At 35.4% G+C, this 19789-nt stretch overlaps 1 protein-coding gene across 1 annotated transcript in view; it reads left to right on the top strand.

Annotated features, from left to right (window-relative positions):
• Nucleotides 1–276: 276 nt before the first annotated feature.
• The window catches only part of LOC135201589 (solute carrier family 45 member 3-like), a 164731-nt gene continuing 145218 nt past the window's right edge, over nucleotides 277–19789 (top strand). The window contains 1 exon segment of the mRNA XM_064230619.1: nucleotides 277–415. The gene's annotated coding sequence lies outside the window, so the exon portion shown is untranslated.

Below are 19789 nucleotides of genomic sequence, written 5' to 3'. Positions count from 1 at the left end.
TTAAAGCTTTTCAAACTGCTACTCACTTAATAACACTATTATTTTTGTTAGTAACCACGTTGGAGGCGGCTTCAGCTTTGTCTTATTTTGGGATGTAGAATTTATTCTCTAATGGCAACAACACGGTTACTTTACAATTTTTCGTAGTTGTCAGTGGTGATATAGCTTATATTTCATATATGTATATTTTATGTTCTCTTTATTTGTAATAAAAACTGAGATTACATGAAATCTAAGACAACCTGATGGAGGAGAGAGAAGAGCCACCGCATGGCACTAGTGCAAGAACTCAATTTCCGATTTTCTATGATAGTAAACAATGACGTCACGCGTAATGTCATCAGTGTTGACTTGACTGTGCTGGTGGTAGGGTCTGCATTATCCGGTCGGAGTGCGATTTTCTCTGTGTTACAAGGTAACGTGACCAGTTGACGATTATCCCTTTTAAATAACGCCGAGTCGAAGGTTTACAATTTAATTTTAACTTTAAATACAATTAAAAGTGTTATGGAATGGGTCCCAGTGGGTATATAGGTATGGCATTTAAGGATTAACCCATAAGACCTGTTACGGTGGTCTGTCAACACAAGAACGCCTACCACGTTATGCTATCTTTATTTACGCCACGAAGGGACGTAGTATTTCATTCATTTGTAACATAATTGCCGTAAAAAAGACCAACCAGAGTATAATCAGAGTATGCGATTGAGCAGATAACTTTAGGCCTAAGGCCCAAGCTAGGCTGTTAATTGGTTTTCGTAATTTTGAAGGCAAATTTAATGGGGCCAATGAATGGGTATATAGGTAGGTAACTGTCAAAATAAGGACATGACTGACAACAAAGCCATATTTAGACTGCCAGTAATGACACTCACGACAATAGTAATGATTAAAATTGTCAAATTAAATAGCTAGCCACTACTACTACCTACCTATATAAGGACTCCTCTTTGCCTAGCTATATTTATCACACATTAAAAACCTAAATACCTAAGACCCAGCCTAATGTCAGTGTCATTAAGGGAGCTTACCTACCTATAGCCTATATACCGTTGCTGCCTATGTCGAGGGTCATAAAGTGACTTGTTAACCTCATCACTGACCCTAGGAATGACCTAGGTTAGCATTGGAGTGCCTGGCATCGTTGCATATCCTTGGTTATGTCTATTTGAGTTGTTGCATATCTTAGTTCATGCCATTTGAGTCATTGCATATCATATGCTGTGTCCTTTGAGTCTTTGCATATCAGGGCCTATCATTTTAGTCATTGCATATCATACCCTGTGTCGTTAGAGTCATTGATAGCGTACCCTGTGTTATTTGAGTCATTGCATAGCATACATACCCTGTGTCATTTGAATGTCATTGCATAGCATACCCTGTGTCATTTGAGTCATTGCATATCATGGCCCATCATTTGAGTCATTGCATAATACCTTGTGTCATGAGTCATTGCATATCATGGCCTACCTATCATTTGAGTCATTGCATATCATTGCCTAACTATCATTTGAGTTATTGTATATTGTGGCTTATCATTTGAGAGTCATTGCATATCATGGTCTATCATTTGAGTTGTATATCATACCCTGTGTCATCTAAGTCATTGCATATCATAGCCAGTGTCATTTAGAGTCATTGCAAATCTTAGTCAATGCCATTTGAGTCATTACGTATTATAGTCTGTGTCTTTTAAGTCATTGCATATCATAACCAGTGTTATATAATATAGAGTCACTGCATATCATAGCCAGTGTGATTTGAGCCATTGCATATCATAGCCTGTGTCATTTGAGTCGTTGCATATAGCCTGTTTCATGTGAATCATTGCATATCATAGCCTGTAAATGACATTTGAGTCATTGTGTATCATAACCTATGTCATTTGAGTCATTGCATATCCTAGTCTATTTCATTTGAGTCTTAGTGAATCTTAGTCTGTGTCATTTGAGCTGTTGCATATCATAGCCTATGTCATGTGAGTCAAAATTTAGTCTATGCTATTTGAGTCATTTCATATCCTAGTCTATTTCATTTGAGTCATTTCATATCCTAGTCTATTTCATTTGAGTCATTTCATATCCTAGTCTATTTCATTTGAGTCATTTCATATCCTAGTCTATTTCATTTGAGTCATTTCATATCCTAGTCTATTTCATTTGAGTTGTTATAAATCTTAGCCTCTGTCATTCAAGTTGTTGCATATCCTAGCTAGTGTCATCTGAGTCATTGCCAATCCAAGCCTACTTCATTTGAGCCTTACCTGAAGCCAATTTGTAGGGTACAAAAAAAGTATGTCTGTTAACATATCTTTTATTTTAGTTCCAGAATCCAGTGCGATATTTTTATCCCTCATGCATAGATAACCTATGTAGTAGGTAACCATATCCTAATCTTCCCTAACTTAACCTAATGTAGGTCATTTGACCAGACTTGATTGAGGTCTGCTAGCCTGACAAATTAGCCTAGTGCACCATTTACTTAACATTTACATATCATTTATGGAATGACATAAAAAAAAAAATTTTCCCCTTATAATTTTGTAGCTGTCATATTTTCCAGTGTTTCACAAGCAGCCTTGTTTACAAGTTTTAGGTGTTTTGTATTGTTTCACATTTGATCAAACTAGTGTTCAGTGTACTTAATACTATTTATTCTATTTCACATTTTGATCGTGTTGAGTGTATGTACGAAAATTTTCAGAAGTTCTTCAGGTGTGTCTTACTAAGGGGAGAGGGATATATGGGGGTCATATAGAAAATTTTCTCTGTATAATAATACTCTTGAACAAATGAAAGAAGTAAATAACACATGACAAAACAGTATTTTGATTACTCAATGTTCAGGGTGTGAGCCTAATTATCAGAATCAAAGAATCTCACAGTAATGGTTAGATTTGATGACTAGTATTTTGTGCTATTTAGGTCTCTTCATAACTTACCATGAATTGCTATTAAACCGGCTTTGATTTCTTGGTGAATATACATATGGTGTTGTAAGATTCCTGTTTTACAAGGACCACTATGTTTTTTCTTCTTTTTTTTTACAATTGGTTGTTGTTGATTAATAGATAAGATTCGTAAAATAATTTTTATGTACAGTAGTTGAGCATCAAAATGTAGTTTTCCAGGTAGATGATACTGTACGTAAATTGCATATTTAGTAAAATAATAATGTACTAAGTATTATGAATTTTGAAGAAAACTTTTAAACATCTCTTTTTGCTCACTTTATTATATGTAGTTGCCCTCATTGTGATGCAACAGTCCTTTGACATTTGAAAATTAGGTCCATTTGCTTTCATGAATTATTTAGATTTTTATCGTCAGTTCTGATTAAAAGGGTGATTGCAGCACTTATGTGAATCTGTACATACAATAATTCTTTTGATTTTTGTAATTGGGCACCGCTGCAATATTTGGGTTAGCTATTTGCATGAGTTATTAGGCAGTCCAGTAAATGCAACACACTGAATTGAAACTGACATGAGGTCATTTGTAAGATGTAATAAATATGGAAATAAGAAGAGCATTTATGATTTGGGAGTTGCCTCGCCCAGATGGTTATGGCACAGGGTGTAAGGTAAATACTACACCATTGCTGTAGCAAAAGCAAATTTCAAAATGTTAACAAAGGTTTTGGGTAGATCCCAATGAAATCCTGCTACTTTTAGGTTGCTGTTGATGCTGTCTCTGGCAATCGGTAACACAATATTCAATCAAGGTGCCCATGTTATCCTCTTATTAGTTGCAGCTTTACTCCATTGGGTTATAAAGGGACATTTTCCACATACTTTTTCTTGTATATCCTATGCCTACACCCCATATAGTGTATTAACATTCTTTATTGTATTATCACATGAACACCCCTTAAATGTAGTATGTTTTATGCACAAAGTCCCCTCTCATACCAAAACATATTCTGACGGTGGATGGTATTTTATCTTGAAAATTTATCTTGTTTGCATAGAATGTTGGTGATGTCTTGTGTTGTGAATATATTTTAAAAAAATGTTGATGTTGTGGCATAGTGTGCTGATAGCAGCAAGTTATTATCTTCTCTCGTTATCTGTGTTACATTACGGAAGGCTGACGGTGCTGGAAGGTGTCTCAGAATTACAGTGAGATAGATTTATATACAGGACACTTGTGGCTTCAGAAACAGTAGCTAAGGAAAGTAACTATACAGAGGAATACCACACACTCACTATCAATGAGGACAATGAGTTAGGACAAACAGGTGTGCAGCACATCTCATGGCATTGGAGAGATCTGGTCAAAAGGGGAACTCATTATCTACAGCATCTCTTTTTCACTTATGCATCTATTCAAGCATTAAGAATAGGCACCTGATAAAGGCATCTATTGAGGCACGAAGAATACCTGATGATTTATCATCTGTTAGAAGAATTACAAAGTTGCTAGAATATGTAAAGGTCTCTATATTAGCCAACCTTTGGAGTCCATTGTAATCTTCATCAGTTACAGATGTGAAAGATAGAAATGTCATAACTTGTAAGAGGATATAAAAGTAGTTTATCTTTTTGCAGTTTCTTAACCAGCAACTGCTGGTGTAGCATAGTGCATTACAAAGGAGTTTAGAAAGCAGCATTTTTTGTCATCATTGAGTCTGTTTTGCTATTCCAAGCGCCCTTGTTTCTTGACCTTCTGACATCTTTTGAGGCTTGGTGTTGAATGTTATGTATATTTAGCTGTTGTATTGGAATACAATAGCTGCTGTAAGGTATATTCCTGTGGTAGATAGTTACAAATATTCAGGTGTGTTGGATACGGAAACCTGTTTAATGTTGCTCTATGCATTCACTTGAGTAGTTACACTTCCCCATGTTTTTATCAGGTTGCGTGTTTTTTTAAAAAGTCTGTTGTGTTTGAAAGGACTGATGTTATGATTCTGGATGTCTTTGATGTTGGAGTACAATATATTGTAGCTATAGGGTCATTACAAATGAAAGTGGGTTGGTCATCATAAATAAGTTTTTATAATATATAGTACACAAACAACTGAGATATAAGAAATACATTGGCATAATGTATTTTTCATAGCTGTTGTTTGTGTACTATATATACTATTATAAAAACTTCTCTCGAAAGTCCATATATATATTTGTTTATGCATTGGTACTTTACTGTAAATTAATTATTTTCCACTCAAGAAAAACTAACTTTATGAGACAAATGAAGTTGCATCAGTATGTTAGTTTATGAATAGAACGATAGAAGTGAAACTAACAAATAAAAGCAGTGTATGCTTGCGGAGACAATAATATCCCATCACTGACAATTTTCTAGATTGCATTAGGCTATCTAAAGTAGTTTTTCTTCAATGTCACATTTTGTTCCTCAGACCTGAAGTGATTGGGCCTCCATTATAATATTTAAACTCCTCAAGTTAAAAGAAATAGTGTGTATTATTTAGGTATTGTTGGCAGTTCTTCTCAAACTGAAAAATTGAATATTGATGTTTGTTCTTAAGTTTGTTTAAAATCGTTTTAGTATACGTACTAAGGTTGTGGTTTATTAAGTTTAGAAGTTTGTAGCATAATCAGCATTCCTTGTATTTTCGTGTGAGCTAGTGACAGGGATGATTAAACCTTATTGATTGTCTAGAGATTTTTTATTGAATGCAGATTTTAAAATGTGAAAATCAGACCAGGTCTTTACTTAGGGTAAACATTTTGGTTAGTGTGGATATACATATATACACTGTTTGTGGGTTGCACATGAAATTATTCACATTTTGATGGGAAAAATGTGTAATCTGACTTCTATTGCAAGAATTCACTTGGATAGTTTTTCTTTTTTGGTTCAACAAAATGTGGCTTTCAGGAAATGAACAATGTGGTTGGTTGTTAAACCTATCATTTCTTTGGAATCTTTTGGTTGCAAATCCTTTAATTAGAATGATTATTTCAGGATCTAAAGATTCCTATGCGACCATTAATATAAAGTACCCCAGTACAGCACTGTTTTAGGATGCAGAATTAAACTGGAAGAATTTATTAGCTAAAATGAAACTTGCATTGAAACTGTATACTATTTGGCTTGATTTTTTTGGCTTGTATTGTTGTTTGTACTGTAATACTGAATGAATTAATTCTAGGTAATTTTTATCAGAGACGAATTATTCTTCAGTGTAATTCCTACTTTAGAACTAGCCATTATGTGAAAACTTGAGGAATTAAAGTAATTGCTTTTAAGGTTCGCAGGATTTCATTTGAGTGCTAAATGTTACCAGCATATTTGGCATCTTGTAATTCTACATTACGGTATTAGTATCTTATCAGCTCTGAGCTCCAATGTTTTGAAAATAAACCTTGTCAGTGATATGTCGTAAGGTCTGAATGATAAATGGTGTGATGTTTTTGGTCACAGGTACCATTCGTTTCCCTCAATGAGATTGAGGTTAATGTTTTTTTTTTTTTTTATAGTACGTAGTCTTTTGTATGTTTTTTTTTACAAGTATGCATTGATACCAGGTCGCTTTTGTTAATCAGTTATTGTCTTCTATTGGTATGCAGTGATACCAGGTCTCTTTTGTTAATTAGTTATAGTCTTTATTGGTATGCAGGATACTAGGTCTTTTCTTAATCAAGTTATTGTCTTTTTATTGGTATGCAGTGATACCAGGTCTCGTTTCTTAAGTTATTGTCTTTTTATTGGTATGCAGTGATACCAGGTCTCTTTTGTTAATCAGGTTATTGACACTGTATTACTATCTAATTTGACTTTGCTGTATTGAGATTCATTTTTAACATAATTAGTAGAGTTTTGTTAAAGGAAACAACTGTTTAGATGCAATGAAATATTAGGTTTCAGATTTGACCTAAGCTATGTTTTGCACATCTCATATATATATCTGTCATAGTTGTTTGGTTAAGGATTTATTTTTTGTATGTTGCTTTATAGTGCCCTTTATATTATGTAAAAGTTTGGAAAATGGAAAGCAAACCCTGTATGCAAGATTGGAAAGGAGCAAGACATTTTGGATTGATAGTAACTGGGGCTAGGTGCTTAACAATACAGTAAATAGTCTTATTCTCATATTTTTTCATTCATGGTTTGGTGGTGACCAGAGAAACTGTTCATTACTGTACTCTGAAATGGGTAATAAAAGAAGGGGGTTAGACTATATCATATTAATAGTAACACCATGTGTATTTATTTCCTTTTTGCCTTCGCTACACTATGTTACATCAGAAGAGGATGCATATCCCTTCAGTTTTGAATTGTGTATACATTGTATCAAGAGACGACTTTCAGTTTTGAAATAACTCAGGAGTTTTGCAAGTAATTGTTTTTTATCCTAATGACTGTTTTGATCAACAGATTTTATGTTTATCTGTCCATTTCTGTTTATACTGTAGTAGGATTTAGGTGTAGTCATTTCAGTTGTTAAAGCTGCGGACGGTTTTCAGGACTGTTATAAATTATTTTTTTGCACTTTACAAGTACTATGGGCTTTAAAATGACATTATTATGGGAATACGTCTAAACTTGATGCATGTCATGTTTGTAAATTGTTGCAGAGTGTTTAACTTAAATTGTCAGTAAAGATTTAAGTGCAGGATATTTTAGTCATGATTCCAGTTTTATGTTGCAGGAAATTGAAATTGATGTATTGTAGGTTATGTAATAGCCATTGTGGACTACTACTGTAAGGGCATATTATTATGAAAGCACTTATTTTAGGTCAGGTGGGACTGCTGTATAGCAAGGAATTTAATATGTACAGCATTACATCTTGAACTAAGCCAGGAGAGACATTATAAATATCATATATATCATATATATATATATATATATATATATTGTAATATGTATATAGTATATATATATATATATATCTATATATATATATATCTATATATATATATATATATATATATATATATATATATATGTATTTGTATATACCGTATGTATATATATATATATATATATAATATATATATATATATATATATATATATATATATACACACACACACACAGAGAGAGAGAGAAGAGACTCGTCAGTTATATTTTTGGAACCTTTCTCATTTATTCTTTACTTTATTTATATGTTTTTTTTATCATTTCTTTTTTTCCCACATCCGGTATTAGTGGTAAGGGTAGGCGGGATGGCCTTGTAAGGGCTCCCTTGCTCGTGCTATGCCTCTTTTGTTTGTATTCAGGTTTATTGTTTCTGTGTTGCCATGAATCTCTTAGAAATTTCTTCCCATTTTCAATTTCTTCTTGCGATAGATCTGTAAATGAAATTATGTTAGTCGTCATTTCGTCTTTATATTCTTGATATGGCTGCAGCACGAATCTATGACTTCTGTTTATGATAGTAATAGTAGTAGTAGTAGTAGGTGGGATATGCCTTTGAAACGGCTTCCTTGCTTCTTTTATTTCTCCTTTGTTTGTGTTTGTTTGAGTTTCTTCTCTCTGAAATACCACATTTCTTTTTATAAAATCTTTCTTATTCTCCACTTCCTCCCTCAGTAGATCTACCAATAAGAGTATATTTGCTACTAATTCTTCTTTATTTTCTTGGTATGGTTGCTGCATAAAACTATATCTATTTCTAATCTCATTGTATGCTGGACAGCAAAGTAAGAAATGTTCTAAATGTTCATTTTGTTCCTCACAGCATAAACATTTTGTATTTTCTCCTTTTATCCTATTTCTATCTTTTAATCCTAGTATACCTAGTCTGGCTCTACTGATCAGCATTGTTTTTTCAGTGTTGTCATACTAGATTTCTTCTCTTATGTTATCTTTATATTTTCTGTAGACTCTTAACGTTGACTTTTCATTCATTTCTTTCTGGCATGCTTTTCTGTCCCAATTGTTTATTATTTCTCTGAATTGTTTGGCTTTAACTGCTTCAATTTTACTTAAGTTTATGTTTAGTTTTTTCATGTATTCTTTTACTTGCATTATACTGATCCATGGTTATCTCATATAGGCGCCTATTTCCACCACTCTTCAGTGTGTGTTCCAGGTAGAATAGTTTATCTTGATATCTCTCGAGTGGCAGGAAGAGGCCCCCATTTCAGATCTTAACGCACAACTTGCTGTGTAACTTGGCGCTTTCAAAATTGCTCGATATACTTGATAGTCTATCTTCTGAAATTCATTTATAGTTTTCTTGTCAAGTTTCATGACTTCCATGGCATACATGAATGATGGCATCGCTAATCCTTTCCAGTACAATTTTCCTATTTTTACTCTGCTACAGCTTTTATTGATGACTGCATTAGCCATATTTGCCATCTGCTTTGCTTTAATGTTGGTCCTTTTTATCTGTTCTCTGAAGCAGTCTTTCGTGTTGTTGATTGTCACTCCTAGATATTTAATATGCTTAACTATTTTTATTCCTTCTAAATGCCACACCTTTCGTAAGGTCTGTGGTGGTGGTAGTAGTATATTGAGAGGTTTGTCTTTGTAACAGCTCCTAATCCCGTCCTGTGGAAGTTTAGGATACATACTGTGGCGCTTTTGTGGCTTATGTCAAGAGAATCTTTGTTCATTATGAATAATATAGTCATTATAATAATAATGAGCATAAGAAGAAGAAAAAGAAGGCACTGATGGTAGTGGCCCACAAAAAAAAAAAAAAAAAAAAAATACGTGATTGACTTTGTGTACATCACTGACGTTCCGTCCAGATGCTGAAGAGGTTGTGAGGGATGACTGTAGTCTGTAGTTGAGGGCAGGCTGCTCTAGACTGCTCGGAGTAAAAGAGAGTACGAGTCCTCCGTAACCTGACCCTGATAAAGGAACGTTATGGCATTATGTAGATATTATATAGCTGTTGGCTGATGCCCCTCCGTGCCCGCCGTGGCATTTATTCACCCTGCATGCTTGCTTTTACGCTTACGATTCGTGTATGCAGCGAAATGAGGTATTTTTTTTTTATCTTGCTTTCTTATATCTATTCAGCGTAATGTCCAGTGAAATTCATCAACTATTGTGGTCTGCGAGTTGAATGGAAATACATTTTATGTGGAATTCGTCATCATTAGGAGCTAACCGAGTTGCTCCAGGGTACAGTAATGCGTTCGATATTTACGTCTTTGTTACTTACCGGATTTGGTTACTTACCTGGAGGAGAGCCGCCCCCTCTCTCTCTCCATATCTTTCCTAGTGACACCTGAGGGTTTAATCCCAGCATATGTATACCCACCTTTGCGGCGTGTTTAGTACAAGCCCGTTGGGGGGATGACCGTAAAAAACATAAACAAAAGACTGTCAGTATCATAAAGATAATGACCTCCCAAGAAATATTAGCCTTGTGTATAACGACCTCCCAAGAAATATTAGTCTTATGCATTACGACCCCCACTACTATCTAGGAAAGAATCGACTGCCCCCACCCGACTCCCCGACCACCAATTGTCCATTAAATTGAGGTATCACTGTATATGAATTACCTGCTTAAATGCGGCCGTTCTCCGCTTGCAAGGATTAAATGACGCGTTAGAACTCCGGATGCTTCTTGGAATTGATTAGAGGCGCGACAAAGGGATGCTTATAATAGCCGTTTCAGAAAGACCGCCTGTGTTGAGGGGGTTGTAGGTGTAAGGATACCAAGACCCATTATATCTGGACCGAGGGCATGCCACCTCCGTCTTTTATTCGGTCATCTATGTTCTCCTTGCCTTCTAATACATTTTTATCTGTTCATTAATTTATTTGTTTCTTTTTTAATCGGTTTGATCTCTTCTTTTATGTATTTCTCTTTACCTCTTCTTATTTCATCCTCATGAACATCATTTTCTTTGAATTTCAGGTCGGTGGCCCCTTTGGTGGGCTTGTTCCATAAGGATATGTCTCATTTTCTGAATAATAATAATAATAATAATAGTTATTATTATTTTTATTTATTTATTTTTTTTTTTTTGCTCTATCACAGTCCTCCAATTCGACTGGGTGGTAATTATAGTGTGGGGTTCCGGGTTGCATCCTGCCTCCTTAGGATCACACACTTCTGCATGAGTCCTGGAGCTACTTCAGCGTCTAGTTTTTCTAGATTCCTTTTCAGGGATCTTGGGATCGTGCCTAGTGTTCCTATGATTATGTGTACAATTTCCACTGGCATATCCCATATTCTTCTTATTTATATTTTCAGATCTTGATACTTACCCATTTTTCCCTCTCTTTCTCTTCAACTCTGGTGTCCCATGGTATTGCGACATCAATGAGTGATACTTTCTTGACTTTGTCAATCAACGTCACGTCTGGTCTATTTGCACGTATCACCCTATCTGTTCTGATACCATAGTCCCAGAGGATCTTTGCGTGATCGTTTTCTATCACTCCCTCAGGTTGGTGCTCGTACCACTTATTACTGCAAGGTAGCTGATGTTTCTTGCACAGGCTCCATTGGAGGGCTTTGCCACTGAATCATGCCTCTTTTTGTACTGGTTCTGTGCAAGTGCCGGGCATTCGCTTGCTATGTGGTTTATGGTTTCATTTTTCGTATTGCACTTCCTACATATGGGAGAGATGTTATTTCCGTCTATCGTACTTCGTACTTTGAACATGATCTGGTTCTTAGGGCCTGATCTTGTGCCGCTGTTATCATTCCTTCAGTTTCCTTCTTTAGCTCTCCCCTCTGTAGCCATTGCCAACTGTCATCGCTGGCTAGTTCTTTAGTCTGTCTCATGTATTGTCCGTGCATTGGTTTGTTGTGCCAGTCCTCTGTTCTGTCTGTCTTTCTCCTGTCTCTGTATATTTCTGGGTCTTCGTCTACTTTTATTAGTCCTTCTTCCCATGCACTCTTTAGCCACTCGTCTTCACTGGTTTTCAGATATTGCCCCAGTGCTCTGTTCTCGATGTTGACGCAGTCCTCTATACTTAGTAGTCCTCTCCCTCCTTCCTTTCGTGCTATGTATAGTCTGTCCGTATTTGATCTTGGGTGTAGTGCTTTGTGTATTGTCATATGTTTCCTGGTTTTCTGATCTATGCTGCGGAGTTCTGCCTTCGTCCATTCCACACTATTCCTGCCATAAACACATGGCACTGCCCATGTGTTTATGGCTTTTATCATATTTCCGGCGTTGAGTTTTGACTTGAGTATCGCCTTGAGTCTCTGCATATATTCTTTCCTGATCGTGTCCTTCATCTCTTGGTGTTTTATATCCCCTCCTTCCATTATTCCCACGTATTTGTATCCAGTCTCATCTATGTGTTTGATGTTGCTCCCATCTAGTAGCTTTATCCCTTCAGTTCTCGTTATTTTGCCTTTTTGTATGTTGACTAAGGCGCATTTTTCTATTCCAAACTCCATCCTGATGTCCCCAGATACAATCCTTACAGTCTGGATTAGGGTATCTATTTCCTTGATGCTCTTATTAATTATTATTATTATTTTTTATTATATTATTATTATTATTTATTATATTATTATTAATAATAGTAATAATCCTCTTTGGAAGCTTGAATTTCAGGTCAGTGCTCCTTTGGTGGGCTTGTTCCATATGGATAGGTTTCATCTTCTGAATAATAATAATAATAATAATACTGTAATATATAATAATAATAATAATAATAATGGGCACAATTTTCCGTGTCGAAAATGATGACAATGTTTGCAGGTCCTCAATAATATCGCATGTGAGTATAAGGTCTTTAAGGGGTAATAAAAGCTTTCGAACCTTGTGCTAGGTTCGAAAGCTTTTATTATCCATTAAAGACCTTATACTCACATGCAATATTATTGTGGATCTGCAACCAATAATAATAATAATTATACTAATAATATTAATAATAGTATAGCAATAATATTCTTTGGAAGCTAGAATTTTAGGTCAGTGTCCCCTTTGGTGGGCTTGTACCATACGAATAGGTTTCATCTTCTGAATAATAATGATATTAGTAACAGAATTGGATCCTTTATGACATTGATTTTAGATATTTATTCGGGTCGCGTAGCATCGTGGATGGAGTGAATGAACATCTGCAAAAGAGACTTGGGAGTTACGTGTTGGTTGATGCGCCTTTGTTATTATTAAGGTCGGCGGTTATTCGTGTCTGATATACCGGGGTTTCCGACGAGTGGATTGATTCGCGTAACATTAGATTTTTAGATTTTGATGCGATATTTTCCGTTCACGGAAGCTGGAGAGAGATAAGCCTGGCTTGTTTGTGACAAGAGAACTTTATTTTCATCAAAGATAACCTCGCGTTACTCTCTAGCGGAAACGATTTATATATTTTTTAAGGTTTTTTTTTACTTGCACTTTTTTTGTACATATCCTGGATTATGGACGTTCGTTTTTCATAGTGATTTTGGGATATATTTGTCGGGTCCAGGGGCCGGGTATATATATATATATATATATATATATATATATATATATATATATATATAATATATATATATATATATATATATATATATATATATATATATATATTTTTATCCTTTTTCTTTTGCGGAAGGTTCTAAATTGCTTTCATGGGCACCTTAATAAATCCGAGATAGAAAGTGTTTATTTTTTTTGGGGGGGGGGGCTTGGGAATGGGGGCGTGTTCGTTTATTTTATCACAATTGTTATAGTTGGCGGTTTAACGGGCGGGGCAGGGGGCAGGGGGAGGGTGGCTGAATAAGGGTGGCCAGTTTTAATATACTTTTTATAGGTGCCTTTGGTTCGTTGATATTCAGTGGAGATTTACGCTGCCAGTTTTCTCTCTCTCTCTCTCTCTCTCTCTCTCGTGTAATTGCATTGTGCTCACATCTGTTTGTGGAGACCCTTCAATCTGTATTCCTCATTTCTTTGTGTTTGCTTTGATTTTTTTTATCTTCTTTCATCTTCTGTTAAAAGTCTTCTAGCGTTCTTTTTTTTCTGATCACGAGTCGCCATTAGCAGAGCTCTCTCTCTCTCTCTCTCTCTCTCTCTCTTCTCTCTCTCTCTCTCTCTCTCTGAATTTAAGAGCAAAACACTATAAGAAGTCCGTCCATTAAGTCCAGAAAATCAAAATCGCCAGATTTACAGATTCTCTCTCTCTCTCTCTCTCTCTCTCTCTCTCTCTCTCTCTCTCTCTCAAATCTCTCTCTCTCTCTCTCTCTCTCTCTCCAACCGTCCATGAGGAGGAAGCAGACAAGACAGCTGGTGTAATAAGAGATTGTATTATAATCCGTTTAGGCTTTTTTCTGTATACTTTTTTATTGCCATATCATCTTCCTTGTATTGTATCTTAATTTTCTTCTTCTTCTTCTTCTTCTTCTTCTATTATTATTATTATTATTATTATTATTATTATTATTATTGTTATATATATATATATATATATATATATATATATATATTATATATAATTACACATATATACACATATTCATACATGTGAAGTTGTAATAGCCACAATACCCCCTTAACTTCTCAAATTACAATTTTATATGTACCTGGAAAAAAATGACCAGTAGATTCTACATATTACATACATACATACATACATCACATACATATATAAATATGTGTATATATGTATGTACTATATATATATATAATATATTATATATATATATATATATATATATTATACATATATGTATATACACACAGTATAAAGTTAATAAGCATACTAGTTTTTACTGCACGTGTTCATGTATGTCGTAATGGGTGGGGTACACAGATATGTTTACCCTATGATTCACTTACATGTTAGTGACCAAGAGAGAGAGAGAGAGAGAGAGAGAGAGAGTAGAGAGGATCGAGAGAGAGAGAGAGAGAGGAGGAGAGGAAGAGAGAATGTTAAAGATAAAGCTGCTCGCATGATGTTAGATTGCCCTGTGGTATTTGCGTGTTTGTGGCCATGTATGTGAGGAAGGGAAAAAAAGGTGATATTAACTGAGAAATTACTGGTAAGGAAATCATAACCGGTTTAATGTAGTCTGTATGTGTATGAGAGAGAGAGAGAGAGAGAGAGATTAACTAAATTGTATCATATGTCTGTCCTAATTTTACTTCCTGCGCGATTACGTATCTGTGCTTGTGTGCGTGTAAGAGAGAGAGAGAGAGAGAGGGAGAGAGAGAGAGAGCCACAATTATGTAACATGCCAGTCCTAATGGTACTAATTGCACGAATAAGTATTCGTTCTTGTCGGTGTTTGTATGAGACAGAGAAAAAAATTGTATAAATTTAAATTAGTCAATTTGAAGTTACTTGAAAGTATAGTTTTCCTAATTCATTCGAGAGAGAGAGAGAGAGAGAGAGAGAGAATCTGTCTTTTTGCTCTAGGACAATTTATGATTTGTTCGAAATGAAAAGAAAATATGCATATCACATACAATTGTTAATTAGGAGAGAGAGAGAGAGAGAGAGAGAGAGAGACTTTCTATTGCATTTCAGGACATTTTATAATCCAAGAGAGAGAGAGAGAGAGAGAGAGAATTTCTACTGCTTTTGAGAACAATGTTCGAGAGAGAGAGAGGGAGAGGTTCCCCATTAAGGATGGTGACGTGCCAATGCAATCACAATGCAATGACCTCATTTACACGAGGGCTTTCGATTCGCGCGTGAAGACGAACAGGGACAGAGAGGAGATGTGAGGCTCGTTTCATGCAAAGGCGGCAGCGAGTGGGACGGGAGATTCAGCAGCCTCCCTTTGTATCCCAAGACCCAATGAATTAGGAACAATTATACTTTCAAAGACTTGTGGGTATGGAATATTCGGGATTTCAATTTGGCTAATATGAATTAGTACAAATTTTCTCATGACTAAGGAAATTTTCTCTCTCTCTCTCTCTCTCTCTCTCTCTCTCTCTTCTCTCTCTCTCTCTCTCTCTCTCTCTCATACTCATACGCGAAAAAGATGAATAAAAGAAGAATAGAAATTGGCCCTCTAAGATTTGAAGGGAGATTAACGAATGAAAAAAAGGAAATTTGCAACATATTGGCAGAACGATATAAGAGAGAATTCACCCCTAGAATATAGATAATGAAGATAATGATATAGAAGTAAGGGACGAAAATAGTGAATATTTAGCTGACATAGTTATTAATGAAGCTGATATTGTGCAGGCTATTAATGAAATTAAAAATGGAGCTGCAGCAGGGCCTGATGGAATTCCTGCTATTTTGTTAAAGAAAGTAGTTCATTCTATCGCAAAGCCACTTGCAATATTATTAAGACAAAGTGTAGATACAGGCAAGATTTATGATGAGCACAAATTAGCATATATTACCCCTACTTTCAAAAGTGGATCAAGACTAGAGGCAAGTAATTATAGGCCTGTGAGTCTAACATCACATATTATGAAAGTGTATGAAAGGGTAATGAAGAAAAATATTATGAAACATTTAATAAAAAATAATTTGTTTAATATGGGACAACATGGTTTCGTACCCGGAAAAAGTACACAAACCCAACTGTTAGTCCACCGTGAGAACATATTCAAAAATATGAAAAGCGGAAATGAAACAGATGTGGTTTATCTAGACTTTGCAAAAGCTTTTGACGAGGTAGACCATAATATATTAGCGAAGAAAATTAGAAAACATAATATAGTGGATAAAGTAGGAAGATGGTTAAAAGAATTTTTACACAACAGAAAACAGATAGTTATTGCAAACGATGAGAAATCGGATGAAGCTAAGGTAATATCCGGTGTGCCACAAGGTACGGTGTTAGCTGCAATACTGTTTGTTATTATGATTGAAGACATAGACAGTAATGTTAAAGATTCGGTAGTGAGTAGTTTCGCTGATGACACAAGAATAAGTAGAGAAATTACTTGTGATGAAGATAGGAACGCTCTACAAAGAGACCTTAACAAAGTATATGATTGGGCAGAGGTAAATAGGATGGTATTTAACTCTGATAAATTTGAATCAATAAATTATGGAGACAGAGAAGGAAAGCTATATGCATATAGGGGACCTAATAATGAGACAATCACAAATAAGGAAGCAGTTAAAGACCTTGGTGTGATGATGAATAGGAGCATGTTATGCAATGATCAAATAGCAATTCTGATGGCAAAATGTAAAGCAAAAATGGGAATGTTGTTACGGCACTTCAAAACAAGAAAAGCTGAACACATGATTATGCTTTATAAAACATATGTTCGTAGTCCACTTGAATATTGCAATATGATATGGTACCCACACTATCAAAAGGATATTGCACAAATAGAGAGTGTACAAAGGTCCTTTACAGCTAGAATAGAAGAAGTTAAGGACCTTGACTACTGGGAAAGACTACAATCCTTAAAATTATATAGTCTAGAAAGAAGAAGAGAACGCTACATGATAATTCAGGCATGGAAACAGATAGAAGGAATAGCAGAAAACATCTTGGAACTAAAAATATCAGAAAGAGCAAGCAGAGGTAGATTAATAGTGCCCAAAACTATACCAGGAAAAATAAGGAAAGCACACAGGACATTAATCCACTACGCACCAGCATCGATAATGCAGCGTCTATTCAATGCGTTGCCAGCTCATCTGAGGAATATATCAGGAGTGAGCGTAGATGTGTTTAAGAATAAGCTCGACAAATATCTAAACTGCATCCCAGACCATCCAAGATTGGAAGATGCAAAATATACCGGAAGATGTACTAGCAACTCTGGTAGACATTAGAGGTGCCTCACACTGAGGGACCTGGGGCAACCCGAACAAAATATAAGGTCTGTAAGGTAAGGTCTCTCTCTCTCTCTCTCTCTCTCATGAATTATGACAAACTATGCTTTGAAAGACTAGTGTGTATGGAATATACGAGATTTCAATTTTGCTGATATATATTAGTACAAATTCTCTCTCTCTCTCTCTCCTCTCTCTCTCTCTCTCTGAGAGACGCTTATAACCGAGTTAGCAGCGCTGAAATGCCTATATACCATTTATGGGAACAAAATTAGACAGGCGAGGTCTGAATAGCCTAGGGTTATGTAACGGTCGAAGGCCGAGTATGAAATAAAATCGACCCCGTATTTAGAGGCTGAGAATAGAAATCCAGGCTGCTTTCGACACACGGCTCTGGTTCATTGCATTGTGCCTCGGTTGACCCAAGTCCCAAGCCAATTTTAGGACGCATTTGGTTGTTAGTTGGTTGTTGTTGGATGCGTCGACAAGTTAGTGAGGATTTTAGGAGGGCTGCAACTTCATTGTAAGTCGACGTAGGTACATTTTGGAGCTGTACTTGCTACAGGTGCAATATTTTTATGGTGTGGAAGTGGAAATTCTATATGAATATATATATATATATATATATATATATATATATATATATATATATATACGTTTATATTTATATCAGTATAAAAGGCCCATTAAGACACTGGTTTAAAACCAAGGACTATATATATCAAGCAGTGATGTCCACCGAAATATATAGTCCGTAGCTTTAAACCAGAGTGTTTTAATGGGCCTTCTATACTTGAGACGTATCCTGTTTTAACAGAAGAGTATATATATATATATATATATATATATATATATATATATATATATATATATATATAATGAAGTATTTGGCCAGTATATAATAACTTGAAAAGCGTACATTAAGCTAGAGAGAGAGAGAGAGAGAGAGAGAGGAACGTCACAATTTTGGGTTACACCAGCCGAGTATAGCCCGGCATTCTGATGATATTGTCATTGAATATATTTTTTCCGTTCGTTGTCGAAGTAAGCGAACTCTTGGCGTTACTAAGCGTCCCTCGTACTCGGTTGTTTGTGTGTGTGACTAATCGACATTTTTCAAAAACCAGCCGCTTGCACGTCCGCGTAAAAGTCGAAGTCAATAGAGCCTTTAATAGCAAGCTTCATTTCTTTCCTTCCCAGATTCGCCGAGATCTGTTTGGCGGCGAACGCTTTTATACGCCCGCCGCGTCGACCGATAGAACGAGGCGAGAACGTCTGCCTCGCCCTTATTGTGAAAGGTCATTTGTCTGTGTCAGTTAATGAGGGAGATCTGAGTTTTTCGCAAGCATAGGGCTCTCGCTGGGCTCGCAGATGAGTCAGTCAGTCGCTTAGTTCAAAGATAGACAGACCTATTGTTTTCGCGGGTGTGTAAACTGGCGTCACGGGGTGCAAGGTCAGTTGACGAGTGTTGGGACGAATTAGGTTCTTGTTCATGTATGAGTTATGTATAAATGAAGACACGGAAGAATTTGTTTTATTTTATATATATTTTTTGATGGAGAAAATGGAAAGGCGTCGATCACTTTCCTTTGCAGCTAATAGGGCTATTAATTTAGAAAATTGTTCATGAAGGAAAATATGCACAAATATATTTATGTAAATCTTCCAAAACAAATATTTACATTATCAATAAGCTAACTTTTCGCAGTAGCGTAATATCTACTCGATATCATATAATATAAATATATTATATGATATTGTATGTAATATATATATATATATATATATATATATATATATATCTATATATATATATATGTGTGTGTGTGTGTGTGTGTGTGTGTGTGTGTGCGTGTTTGATTTTAAATCACGTCAAATGTAAAATCGTAATGATTGCAACACGAACAAAGTTACAGCCACAAAGGAAAAGTGAAACTACTAAGATGCTAAATATACATTCGTCTTGGTACTAAGACGAAAGAAAGTATTACTTACCATCTCAGTTGTTTCACTTTTCCTTCGTGATAAAATTTTTTTTAGAACTAGTGATCAGGAAATATTTTTTAAAGGCTTTCCACAACGAAATCGTCACACATGAAGCTTGCAGCAAAAAAAATGGAATAATCTACCACTCAGTAACCTCTGCATATTCACTTTGTTCTTTTTCTCTGAAAGGGAGAAATATTGTA

The sequence above is a fragment of the Macrobrachium nipponense genome, chromosome 28 (genome assembly GCF_015104395.2).
Source record: "Macrobrachium nipponense isolate FS-2020 chromosome 28, ASM1510439v2, whole genome shotgun sequence".
In the NCBI taxonomy this organism is placed as follows: Eukaryota; Metazoa; Arthropoda; class Malacostraca; order Decapoda; family Palaemonidae; genus Macrobrachium; species Macrobrachium nipponense.
Note: the sequence above shows the minus strand (reverse complement) of the source record. Positions and strands in the feature narration are given on the sequence as shown.